Source organism: Hyaena hyaena, unplaced genomic scaffold (assembly GCF_003009895.1).
Source record: "Hyaena hyaena isolate Hyena2069 unplaced genomic scaffold, ASM300989v1 scaffold_57, whole genome shotgun sequence".
Taxonomy (NCBI): domain Eukaryota; kingdom Metazoa; phylum Chordata; class Mammalia; order Carnivora; family Hyaenidae; genus Hyaena; species Hyaena hyaena.
Genome location: NW_024080690.1, coordinates 3,844,414 through 3,858,270, shown reverse-complemented (window position 1 = coordinate 3,858,270; position 13,857 = coordinate 3,844,414).

Sequence of the window (13,857 nt, the reverse complement as noted above, 5' to 3'; positions counted from 1 at the left end):
CTCTGTGTACATACACACATAAGTGTCAACAGTGCCTCACAGAAATGTACACTCGATTCAACTTGCCTTTTTCATATAGCAAATAGCAGAATACCTTCCCATACCAAATATGAACAATATAGCATTGAATAGCTGCATACATTCATTGTATAGATGCAGCATCATTTATGGATAGCAATCAATTATTATTAGTCTATTACTATTTGCTTGAAAATCATGTTGTGACCAACTTCTTGGCATCAGCATCTTTGCTTGTGTGTTTGATTATTTCCTCAGAAAGTAAAATCTAGCTCATGTCATCTGTGATTAATCTTTCTCCAGTACCTAACTGGCAAAATAAAATGCGATTGGGTCACAATTCATGGAATTTCAATACCTCCATACATTCCCTGTGATGGGTCTGAATTAAAGGTAGAGGGCAGTGCATAATAACAATTTAATTACATCTTGAGTGCCATTCATAGCAATTTATTGTTAAGGTATAAATGTTAAAGAAATTGTTCCAGATTATAGACTAAAAAGTCCCTAAAGCATTCAAGAATGAATAAAACATCAAATTTTTCTAATGTGATAAACACTTTCCATAATTTTTAAAAAATCATTAAATGGACCAAATGGAAATGACACTGAAATAACTGCAAAAACAAAAAAAAGAACAAAACCAAAAGGGAACTCCAGAAGGTGTTGTCCTATCAGCAAAATGGGTTTAAGCAGAGATGCTTTCCTCTGTAAAATGATTATAGAGAAGTACACATTGCATCATCTGACAAAGTAAAACACCAACTTCCCCGTGGCTCTGATCCTCTGACCCCAGTGAATTGCACCTACGTGCCCACAAGACGTGTGTGGAGCTTCAAAAGCTCTGTCTTCATTCTGACTAATATGAAATGATACCAGTGTATGACTGTCCCCTTCCAGATGGGATGACTTGCTGAGGGTGCAGGGGGATGTTTCTGCCAGCTGTATTTGCTCCGGAATATGTTTCATGGTGATGGGTACAGGATGAATGGATGGAGAGGTGAATGAAGGAGCTAAGATGGTGAAAATAAAAAAAATAAAATGAACCCCCTTTAAGAAAGTTAAGTTCTTCAAACTTGAAAATAAGACAAAATGGCAGCCACAAGTGCTTTCAATGTTGCATTGGAGCATCATCGAACAGGCTCCAACAGCGATTACTCAATTCTTCAGGAAACGGATGCCTTTGCTTGACTTGATGGTGGAGTAGATATCAGATTCTGTGAAGTTAGATGTAAACTAGGAAGAGAGGGATAAATTGCAAATCATTTCTGCCTGATGAAAAAGATAGCCCCAAAGGGTGCAGTTTTATTGCCTTGCAATTCATTAGGCAGGTTGTTGTTGTTGTTGTTGTTGTTGTTTTAATCTAAGTCAGTCAACTCATTCCACCATTTCTTTCCTGATTGATCATATCTTTTGAATCAGTTTTACCATCCTGCTGGTTCCTCCATTTATGAACAATAGTAAGTCTTTGGCACATGCTCACTGAGTTTGTATGAGAGTTATATTTTGGACTTTTTGAAAATTAAACTGGTAATACCTAAGGCAATGTTATTTTGTCCCAAGTCACGCATCATGTGTGGTGGTTTTAAAATCTGTCCACAAATTCTTTGATACTCTACCATTTAACAGGTGAAGCTTAATTTTCTTTCAAGTGTGGGCTGGACTTAGTGGCTTACTTTTAAAGAATATACTACCTGGTGGAAGTGACAGTGTGTCACATCTGAGGCTAGATCACAAAAGGCATTGTAACTTCTTCTTGATCTTTCTTGGCTCTCTCCCCTGGGGGGAGCCAGCTGCCATGTCAGGAGGACACTCCAGCAGCCTGTGGAGAGGCCCATATGGTGGGGAACTGAGGCCTCCTGACAAAAGCTATGTGTGAGCAATCTTAGAACAGGCCCCACGGATCCATTCCAGCCTTCAGAAGAGGCAGCCCTGCTGGCATCTGGACTGCAGTTTCATGGGAAGCCCTGAGCCAGACCCAGATAGTGCCACTCTTCTGATTCCTGATTCCGAGAACCTGTGTGGAATAATGCTTGCTGTTTTAAGATGCCACTAAGTTCTGGATTAATTTGTTACACAGTAATAGGTGACTAATACACTTTGCCATCACTATGGGGCATTTCTGTTCCTGTTCTCTTTTCATTGTCTTAGTCTTCAGTGGGTGTCCTCCTTTTTTAGGAACCATCTCAAGTCTTCATGGACTTTATATGACCACAGAGGTTGCCCCAGAAGCTTCCCCAGTCTGCAGAGGGGCAATGTTTGCCCATAGTGATTCTCACCACCTGTGCGAGAGTGGCAGTGTCCCAGAGGTGGGTGTGGCTCCTACTCTTGCTGTAGAGTTGAGGAATCAAACAGCACAAGGGACAACCTTGTGTAAGGACACATTCAGAAGCAGTTTAGTACAGTAAAGTAGTGATTTTTTTATTAGGGAGATACATTTAACAATAATTTAAAATAACCAGTATTCATTTGGTGTTCACTATGTCTCTAGAATTATGTGTAGTGGGTTTTCTTTCCTATTTCATGAGCACTTTCCCATTTTATGCTCATAACTGCCCTGTGTTGTAAATGCTGTTATTATCTCTGTTTCATGGATGTGGAAACCAAGCACAGAAAGGTTAATTATATTGCCTCATATGCAACCAATAATTAGTATTGGTCAGAGCCAAATCCAGGAAAACTACATCTCAAGCTATTGACCTCAAGATACAACACAGCCTTCAAAGGGAGCCTTCTACAGTCAGGCTCAGATCATGACACTTTTCTGCTCCCTGAGTCTCTGAGAATAAGAGGCAAGTCCCCACCACGCTCCCAGGCCCCATAAAACCAGGCTTTCATTAACTCTTGACCACCTTCTTTCATCATACTGTGCAAGCCACAGGGACCTCTTGCTGTTTCTTGAACAAGCTAAGCACAGTCCTGGCTCAGGGTCTTTCCACCAGCTATTCTCTCTGCCTGGGAACACCTCCAAGATATGAGCATGGCTCACTCCCTTACATCTTTTGCTAAAATAGGCTAAAATAGGCTCACCTTTTCTGTGAGACCTATACTCATCATCTTATGCCTTCCTCTCCTGCTGCCACACTCCCCTTACCATGCTCTATTTCTTTCCACAGCACTCACCATCTGTTAACACATTGTATAATTCAGCTGTGTGTTATGGGTATTATTTATCAGCCCCCCCCCCCCAGAACTCTGCCAGAAGATAAACTCATACAAGGGAGCTGTTTCCTGTCTACTTTGTTCATTAGTGTATTCCAAGCAATTTAGGGGAGCCTGGTATACAGTGTGCCTTAAAAAAATTTTTTTTTAAACATGTATTCACTTTTGAGACACAGAGAGACAGAGCAGGAGCAGAGGAGGGGCAAAGAGAGAGAGACACACAGAATCTGAAGCAGACTCCAGGCTCTGAACTATCAGCATAGAGCCTGACATGAGGCTCGAACCCACAAACTGTGAGATCATGATCTGAGCTGAAGTCAGCTGCTTAACCAACTGAGCCACCCAGGTGTCCCCACACAGTATGCCTTTAATAAATAATATTGCACTAACACTGAATGAGTTGTATGCCATCTCACATTGAAAAGGCCAGACAATTGTCTCACATTTTGTTCGCAATTATTATTTTTTTAAAAATTTCTCAGAGCACTTTGATGATTCTGGGTCCTCATGCTTTTAATATAGCAGTTAAGACCATGGTGGACATACTGTGGCCAGTGGGCCATAATGGACCTGCTGTTTGTTTTCTAAAGAAAGCTTTATTGGAACACAACCGTGCTCATTTGTCTAAGTCTGTGGATCCTTCCGCACCACAGTGGTAGAGCTGAATATCTGTGACAGAAACTGCATAGTGTGCAAAGCCTAAGATATTTACTGTGTGGCTCTTTATAGGAAAACTTTTCCAAACTCTGGTCAAGACCATCATGATTCAAGTCCTAAATCTGTCACTTATTAGCATACGTCTTTGGCCAAGTTGTTTCATCTTTCTGGGTTTTGGAGTTCTCGTCTGCAAAATGAAGATAAAAAACAGTACTCACTCGGAGGTGAGATTAAAGGAGTTACTCTTTGTGCCGTGTTCAGAGCAGTGCCTTGCAAAGGCAGGTGCTTAACCGTCAGCTGTACCATCATCTTCCTCATCAGCCATGTGGCCTGAGGAGATTTGCCTCATCTCTCTGACTTGATGATTCATCTCACCTCATTTGCATTTCTCTGTAAAGCAAAGAGGTACAGCCACCTCACTGGGTGTCATGAGGATGGATGCAATAGAGGCAGTGAAGAGCGGAGTCAGCACTTAGCACAAACCCACAGACACCTCTTTCCTACCCACCCCCTGTTTCCCACCTCTCTGGCACCCCTCCCCAGGTATGTAAAGAAAACCCTAAGAATGTGGCAGAGGCCATGTTTACATTGACCTAAATCTGAGGCTAGTTCAAGACTAAAGACTCCCTTGCCCATGTGCTAATGCATCTTACTTGACCCAGAGAGGGAAAAGGCTCCAACTGAGCATATGCAAATCCTTTCCAGAAAAGGTTAACATCAGCTGCATGTTCACTGTGTCAAGCATTATCTCGAAAGCAATATAGGCATTGTATCATCAGGCCTGTGAAGTGAGTGCAATTTTTATTCCCATTTAACTGATAAGACAAAGTCAGGCATGGAAAGATTAAGTACTAAAGCCAAGGTCACAAACTAGTAAAAGATGGACCTGGTATTGGTGCTGTGGCAATTGGATTTCATACTAACTCACCCCCACTCCCCACTGTGAAGGAATAAGCCATATAATGCTTATTGATTCATGCAATCAAGGAATGGAGGGCAAAGCTGGAGGCCAGAGGGGCTCCCTTCCAGAAGTCTTTTTCCGGAAGGACCAAGGGACTTCTTGAGAAGAATGGAGGCTTTAAGAAAGACAGCAGAAACCAATAAAGTTGGTCCAAAGGGCTCCCACCAAGACAGAGTATGGTACACATCAGAGCAGAGGGAATACTTCACTCCCTGGAGTGATTTTTGGTGGCTTAGAACAGCCATGAAGGCCCTGCCTAGCATGGGAGAGATGGAGGTGATACACAAACACACAGCCTCCAGGGAGCTGTGAACTGAAGGGTACCTCCTACTACAGCCCATGAACCCCCCTCCCCCCAACTACAGCCACATCCTATGGTCACCATGGGGAGCAGCAGAAGGGAAGGTGCTACTTGGCTCATGGCATATTTGAGTAACATGGAAACCCTGGGCAATTACAGGGCAGTTTGTGGGTCAGGGCATCGCAGCTGGGTGCTGAGCCGGAACGTGTTGCTTTGTTGTTTTTGCTTCGTCCCATGGCATCTTCCAGGGTGGAGGGTCTGGGGAAGGGCCAGTTCTACAAGCTGGAACCGGGGAGTGTGTAGACAACGGTGGGGTGAGACTCGCGTGTGTCACACCTATAGGCAGTTTCTCCTGGCTGAGTCACCCAGGGAAGAAGAGCCACTGGCAGCCTCCTCACCTCAGATCCTGGTGAGAGCCTCCAGAGCAGGTCCAGCTGCTCTGTTCGTCTGTACTTCTGAGGCCTCCAGAGTCTGAGGACTCACCTCCCACATATTGCACGGTGTGGCCATCGCCAGACCTCTGTCCACAGGACAGCAAGGACTTGAACAAGATTCTGCAGCTGAAAATTGGAAATAAGCCAGTTGTGGAAAGGAAGAGCCAACAGGTCAGGAAGAGTACTGGTCTGGCTCCATATTTGCTCTCGGGGCCATAGCCTCCTCCTGCACAACCAAAGTACAGGCTCTGTAAGCAAGGCTATGACCCCACAGAGAGGCCGCTCTTGGCCGGGCTTGATTAGACAGCCTTTCCTCTGGTTTTTGTTTTTTTGGTGGGTTTTTTTTTTTTTTTTTGGTCTCTTCCCACAGAGGATCTGGAACAGTGAGCATCCATAGCAGAATTAGGCAGGGCAAAGTGAACCGCTTTGGGGTTCTCCCAGAGGAGGTCTCAAGCCTTTCTCGGCTCTGTCTGTGACACTCAGCACTGAGGGAGTAGAATCATCTCCTTTCACAAACGCCTCAAGAACCAGGGACTGGAGTGCCTGGGTGGCTCAGTCAGTTAAGTGTCCGACTTCAGCTCAGGTCATGATCTCATGGTTCGTGAGTTTGAGCCCTGCGTCGGGCTCTGTGCTGGCAGCTCAGAGCCTGGAGCCTACTTCAGATTCTGTGTCTCCCTCTCTCTCTCTCTTTGACCCTTCCCTGTTTGTGCCCTGTCTCTCTCTGTCCCTCAAAAATGAATAAATATATAAAAAATTTTTAACCAAAAGGAAAATTGGTAATTTTGTGGTGGAGAAATCTGGTCATCTTCACCTTAACCTAGTAGCCAAAATTTCATTCACCCTAAGGTCACAAGCCAACACAAGGCATCTGCTTACAGATGAGAAGGACACATGATCTCTTCTGGAATGTTCCTGCCAACCGTGCATAAGCTGAATCTAGCCAGGAGGAAACACCAGACAAACCCACTTTAGGGACATTCACAAAGTAACAGCTACTTATTCTTCGACAGTGAATGAACAATGACAACAGGGAGGGAGAAAGAGTAGATTGACTCAGAAAATACCTCAAAAGTACGTCCTCTGAGGAGTTCTCTTCTATATGTAGCACGTGCTACCATTTATGTGGGAAAAGTATGCATTCAGAGGCCTGTCTGTGCCCTAAATTTCTCTCCAAAGATAGTCTGCAAACTGGAAAAAAAAAAAAAAAGAAAAAAGTCAATTAAATTATCTTTAGCAGAAAAAAAAGATAAGGAAATGGGTTGGGAGGAAGAGCTGATTTTCACTTTGTTCCCTTCATCCTACCTGAATTTTTTAAAAAGTCATTCAAGAGTGTTATTTAAAGTTTGCTTTTTTTGCTTAACTTCAAAGGTGGTTCGCAAACATAATATTGTGAAGGAAACCCAGCACAAAAAAAGAATGCATGATGTATTGTTTCATTTACATAATTCAAAAACTAAGGAAAACTAATCCATGGTATCGGATATCAGACGAGGGGTTAACCACACCCTGATGTAGGAACAGAGGCTGGAAGGAACAAAAGCTGTTTCTGACTACTTATGCGTGTCATCAGAAAATATCCTGATGAGCTGTGCAGTGTCCTCTGTGTACATTATACTCCAATTTTCTAAAGAAAGTTTGTTATTTGTTTAAAAAAATACAATTGGGGCACCTGGGTAGTTCAGTCGATTACACATCTTACTCTTGGTTTCTGCTCAAGTCATGATCCCTGTGTTTATGAGATCGAATGCTGCGCTGGGTTCTGTGCTGACAGCACAGAGCCTGCTTGGAATTTCATCTCTCCCTCTCTCTCTGCCCCTTCCCCCCACTCAAAATAAATAAATAAACATTTAAAATTACAATTAACTTTTCTACATGAAGAGTGTATCCTGCTTATTAGTTCTGGTAGTTGTTCTGTAAATTCCTTAGGATTTTCCAAATAATCAATCATCTTCTGCAAATAGGGACAGCTTTCCTTATCTTCTGATCTCCATTCCTTGGATATTTTCATTGAATTTATTTTTAATTTAAATGGCTAGGATTTCTGGTACAATGTTGAACACAACCCTCCTTGACTGATTACCAACCTCAGGAAAAAAACATCCGGTCTCTCAACATTAAGTGTGAACTGTAGACTTTTTTTTTTTTTTTGTAGATGCTCTTTTTCATACTGAAAATGTTTTTTCATTCCTAGTTGGCTGAGAGTGTATATCAGGAGTAGGGGTTAACTTTAACCTAATGCTTTTTCTGTAGCCATTGAAATAATCATATGGCATTTCTCCTTTATTCTATTAATATGGTTCTGTTTTACAATTCTTGTCCACCAATTCTGACATCTAGATCATTTCAGGCTTGGTCTTCATTGTCATAATTCTTGACACAGGGTCAGACATTCTTTGTTCCTCCTATGTTTGAACTACTCCCTGGGCATTATAAGTGTCATACTGCAGAGACTATATCTGTTACACTCCTGAAGAAGTTTATATTTCTGTCTTACCATGCAATAATGTCATTGGACTAAAAATACAAACCCTGTCTCTCAAGTGGCAGCAAATATGTCAGATCAGTTCCTTCCCCTTTAGCTGGGCTTCTAGGTGTGGCTCAAGGCTCAGTCAGGGATTTGGGCATTTTTTAAAATAGTTTATTGTCAAGTTGGTTTCCATATAACACCTAGTGCTCATCCCCACAAGTGCCCTCCTCCATGCCCATCACCCCCCATCCCCTCCCCCCCACCCACATCAGTCCTCAGTTTGTTCTCAGCATTCAAGAGTCTCTCATGGTTTGCCTCCCTCCCTCTCCCCCACTATTTCCCCCCTTCTTCTCCCCCATGGTCCTCCGTTAAGTTCCTCCTAATCCTCCTATACGTGCGAACATATGGTGTCTGTCCTTCTCTGCCTGACTTATTTTGCTCAGCATAACACCCTCAAGATCCATCCATGTTGCTACACATGGCCAGATTTCATTCTTTCTCATTTTGTGACCCTCTCTCACTGCCTCTCTCTCTCTCTTTTTTTTAAATGTTCATTTATTTTTGAGAAAGAAAACACAAGCAGAGGAGGGGCAGAGAGAAAGAGGGGGGACACAATCTGAAGCAGGCTCCAGGCTCTGAGCTGTCAGCACAGAGCCCGACACGAGGCTCAAACCCACAAACAGTGAGATCATGACCTGAGCCGAAGTCAGACACTTAACGGACTGAGCCACCCAGGTGCTCCTGCCTCTCTCCTTCTAAGATTATCCCCTCACTTTCCAGTGCTGTGATTGTCCCAAATCTGTCTCTTGGTTCTTCAAGGAAGACTATAGGGTTTCCCATCAGCTTTAGTTGTCTCTTGATGTGCAGCTTAAGCCTGCCCTCGGGGTAAAAATTGGACATATGGGAAACTGACCCATTCACATCATTTTTTCCAAGGAGCTACTCCCCTGTGGAATCTGCCTGCATGTGTTTACTTATGCTTGGTCACCAATGCATTCAGGGTCCCTCTCCATTTCCAGCCAGGTCTTATACTTGGTTGTGTATAAGTCTTGGTTCAGTCAGAGCCTACTCAGTGGCCCCAAAAGAAACTCATGCTTTCAGTTTTAAGGATGTCTCTTGTAATTAACACGTTGTAGTATTTCTTTTTCTAGACTGTTAACCTTCTTTTAACTGAAAAGTTAATTTAAATTGACCAATTACTGAAAAACGTCAATTTATTTCTACCATTCTTTTGTTCTTTTTCTTTCTTTTTCTTCCTTCCTCCCTCCCTCCCTCCCTCCCTCTCTCTCTCTTCTTTCTTTCTTTCTTTCTTTCTTTCTTTCTTTCTTTCTTTCTTTCTTTCTTTCTCTCCTTCACCTGGATTGTGTGAGGTTTTGTTTATTTCTCCTTTGTTCATCCTTCCCTCAGTTTTGGAAGTTACACATTCTATGTTAATTTGATAGTTACTCTACCTATTTTAACAATCTTTCTTGGCCCAACTAAATACAAAGCTAATTAATGTTTTTAGCTGGAGAAATGTGCCACAGTGAGGGTGGCCACAGGGTTAGGATGATGACCACCTTTTGGGGTATCTTATTTTTGCTTCTTTAGGGTTCACTGAGTTTTGTGATGAGGTCAGAGTGGGACTCTCTGTCATTTGGCTTGTAATGGTTAAGGGTCAAGAAGGAGCAGACCTCAACATTGGTGCCTGCCTCACCCTACAAAGCCCACACTGACTACCTCCTTGGACACCAAGATCCCTGGAGTGAGTTTGGCATCCAGGGTCCAATCTTCACTAGTTGATATCCAGTTCAGAGACAAGAGGCCAGATGCACAAATCTGGGACCACCCTACCCTTCCTCTCTCCTTAGTCTTTAGACCTTCAGTCTGGTGATAAAGGGAGTAAATCCCAAGAGGACATTGTTTGTCTGGTCTGTGATGGGAAGTTTCCCACTGAGTCAGTCTCCTTACTGAGTTCTTCACCTGAAACACAGGCATATATGGAGATTGAGCAGTCGAGAGGAGAGGATGGGCTCTCCCAGCCTGTCGCTGAATCCATCTGCAGCTCAATCTTTTGTCTTCATTTCTGTCTCTTTGTCTCCCTCTCCTACCACTGATCCTTGAAGCCATGAAGCATATCTCTTCTCCCTGCATTCTGGGATCATGACTTCCTAAAATAACCAATCTCATTGTGGTAGGAACCCCTCCCTAAGGAGAAAGAAAAAAAATGAAGAAGAGAGAAGAGAAGACTTCAAGGTCACCTAGCTATGAGTCCAGCTGCCTACATCCCCCATGTTCTTGTAAACTGAAACAACTTAATCAGACTGCATGTTTATGTGTATTACCATATATGGGAGACAATGGAATAGAAAATGTCTCAAAAACCTATGCCACATGATGTGGGCCGCTCAGTTCTTTTGGGGACGAACCCAACTGAGTGGTGCCGGCATGAATAAAGTTGCTTCCTGGAAAGAAAAGCCTCGGTGTCACGACTCTCTGAGCGAGAATCCTGCAACACCATTGTCTCTCATCTGAGCCTTAGTCCTCACTATCCTGTATCTTCCCCAACATTAGTCAGCCTCTTCAGTTTGTAGCCAGACTGGACTGAGACTAAAGATGTCACCGACTATCATACATCTCACTCTGTATGAACCATCACAGTGATGTAACCAGAGGTCACAGCCAGGTTTGATATTTCCCATTAGAAAATTAACTTTCCTTCTTATAGGAATTGGACTTTCTAGAGAAGAAACATGGAGCAAAGATTTCCTGAAAACAAATGGACATGTCCAGAACCACTTGATTTCCCAGTAAGAAAGCTCTTCTATCTGCAAAGAAATAGAAGTACCACAGGACAGGGTCTGGGACAGAATGACCATAATGACCATAATTTTGTTTTTGTTTTCAGGTTTTTTCAAGTGTCAATATTTACTTTATTCACACAAAGTAGTGTCACTTCTTGAGTCTCTGTTCAAGCAAAAGTCTGTGGCCAGGCCACCCCATCAGGTCTCAAGACCACCCAACTGAGAACATTCCCTCAGGGGACACTCAGGCATTGGCGGGGCTAGGCTTTTTGTTTTAATAATAAGTAAAAACTCAACTCTGACAATAGTATGTATATTGTATACACACACACACACACACACACACACAAACACATTAAGTGAGGAATAGTACATATACTAACTGTGGAAATATTAAATTTTATAACAATGGGACTCAAAATTCTCAAATGGAAAGTATGCAGAGTGATCCAGCTACATTCCCCCCTCCAGGTCTGGCCTCAAGGAAGGGCATTCTTGGGCAGCTAGCATTCTGGTCCCCTACCTCTGGGCCCCTTCCTTCTCATCTGTTGCTGGTCCCAGATGGAAAGGGGCAGAGTTTGGTTTTTGGTCAGAAGCCAAGAGTGGTTGAAGAAAAGAAAATGAAGGAATGACATTAACTTGCTCTGCACAGAGGACCAGCAAGGATGGGTCAGAGATAAATAGCATTTGTGTTAAAACTACGTCATTAGCCGAATAGATAAAGAAGATGTGGTACACACACACACACACACACACACACACACTGGATTATTGCTCGGCAATCAAAAAGAATGAAATCTTGCCATTTGCAACAATGTGGTTGGAACTAGAGTGTATTATGCTAAGAATAATAAGTTAGTCAGAGGAAGACAAATATCACGTGATTTCACTCATATGTGGAAATTAAGAAACAAAACAGATGAACATGGGGGAAGGGAAGGAAAAATAAGATTAAAAAAAGGGAGGGAGGTAAACCATAAGAGACTCTTTAATACAGAGAATAGCTGAGGGTTGTTGGAAGGGAGGGGGCTGGGGATGGGCTCAATGGGGGATGGGCATAGAGGAGGGCACTTGTTGGGATGAGCACTGGGTGTTGTACGTAAGTGATAAATCACTGGTCTACTCCTGAAACGATTATTACACTATATGTTAACTACTTAGATTGAAACAAAATAAAAAAAATAAAATAAAAACTATGCCATTAGCTAATTTAGTTCTCATATCTTTCACTCTTGGGCAGATCCCTGAGCCCAGCCAGCAGTGAGAAGCCCTCTGGAGCTGGTATTGTGGATCTGGTCTGGATACTTTGTTCTCTAAAGACTCCTCTCCACCGTCTTATAGCAAGAAGGGGAAAAAAAAAAAAAAAAACATCTTTCCTGCTTTGGAAGTGCAAAGCTCAGATCCCAAGCTGTTTCCTGGCCCAAGTTATCATTACAATCTGTCCTCTGGGGATATTCAGCCCCACTTAGGGCTTCGTAATGGAGGAGAGAAATGTGCCTATCAAGCTGTCATTTAACCTGAAGAGGAAGAATACCACTGAACTTCAAATGTCAGCATCAAAGGCTCACTGAAACTCCTGTTATTCATTCTCTCAAGGAGAGAAGTGCCCAAGGAAATTCTCTCTTTGCAGAACTACCCTAATTATGAGGCATAAATTAAATTGGACTAAGAAACACAAAATTATCCATGCAAATTTGGTAGTACCAAACACACATTCCTTTAATTGATCTAAGTCAATGAAAGAGTCAAATCAGCACATAGAATTTAGTATTCGATTTTGATGAGAATTTGCCTCCACATCATATCTGGCAGTTACGAAGCCCAAGTACCCTACAGGGTACTTGAGTGTGTTTAAAACTAGACAAAATAAAAAGACAACAAAAAGGATATAGAAGAATCCATTATTAATGTAATGATTTGAAGAATGTACAAAAACCAGAAATATGGACCAGCTGGGTCTTCTATGAGGAGCCAGGTCTTCCAAAACAGCATACGGTTGCACTCTCTGGTCTATTGAGAGAATCCATAAATGACTCGCAAAGGGACTCAGAAACAGCAAGCGTTATTGATGCAGGAATATCCGTGACAGCTCATGACAGAAAGAACCTGGACATGGTGGATACACAGCCTCTATCTGTGGCCATAGATGCCTACAGACACCCATGCTCATCACAGAGAGGGACACAGAGAGATGCCACTTGTTTCTCAAGCACCTATAACCATACCTAAGGCTCAGAAGAAGGAATCTAGAGCCAGGGCTCCTCCCACTCTATAGATTCAGGTTTAGTCTTAGTAATTATTTTGCTACACTTATGGTGATTCAGTTATGTTCTCCAGACTGGAGAAACGCAGGGAAGGGCAAATTGCCTTCAGGTGGAATGTAGGCAGGGCAGTACAGCCCTAGATTTTGTCTTGCCCAGACACAGCCTCCTCTGATCGACTGAATCACCAAGGCTGGGCCTCCTACAGCATCCACCTTACTCTAAAGCAGGAGAGGGACATCTCTGGGCTCCTGGTTTTGAGAAATCAGGATGAGGCGCTCTGGGCAGGATCAAGTGCTTACTCATTCCATGGCTCAAGAGCCTCTGAAGGCCAGAGAATGGCCTATCCAGGAATTGAGCTATTTGGGCCCCCACAGAAGGGTCAGGAGATGGAAGTTCTAGTTTATCCTTGACTTTGTCACCAAGACAGGGATTGAGGTAGAAACTCCAACATCCGGGTGAAAATGAATGTGAAAAATGAACTTGATGTTCTCAAGTGTATTTACTGGAAGTTTGGGTTTCCTCTTTAGAGAAAAGAGGTACCCCATATACACATTATTTTAAAAAGCCAGATAGAAGGTACCTGGTGGTTCAGTCAGTTAAGCATCCGACTCTTGAATTTGGCTCAGGTCATGACCTCCCAGTTGTGGGATTGGGCCCCATGTTGGGCACAGAACCTGCTTGGGATTCTCTCTCTCTCTCCCTTCCTCTCTCTCAAAATAAATAAATAAATAAATATTTTTTAAAAGCCAGATAGAACTTTTAAAATGTTTAACTATAAACAATAGAATCCTGCCCCACACCATCTTCCTT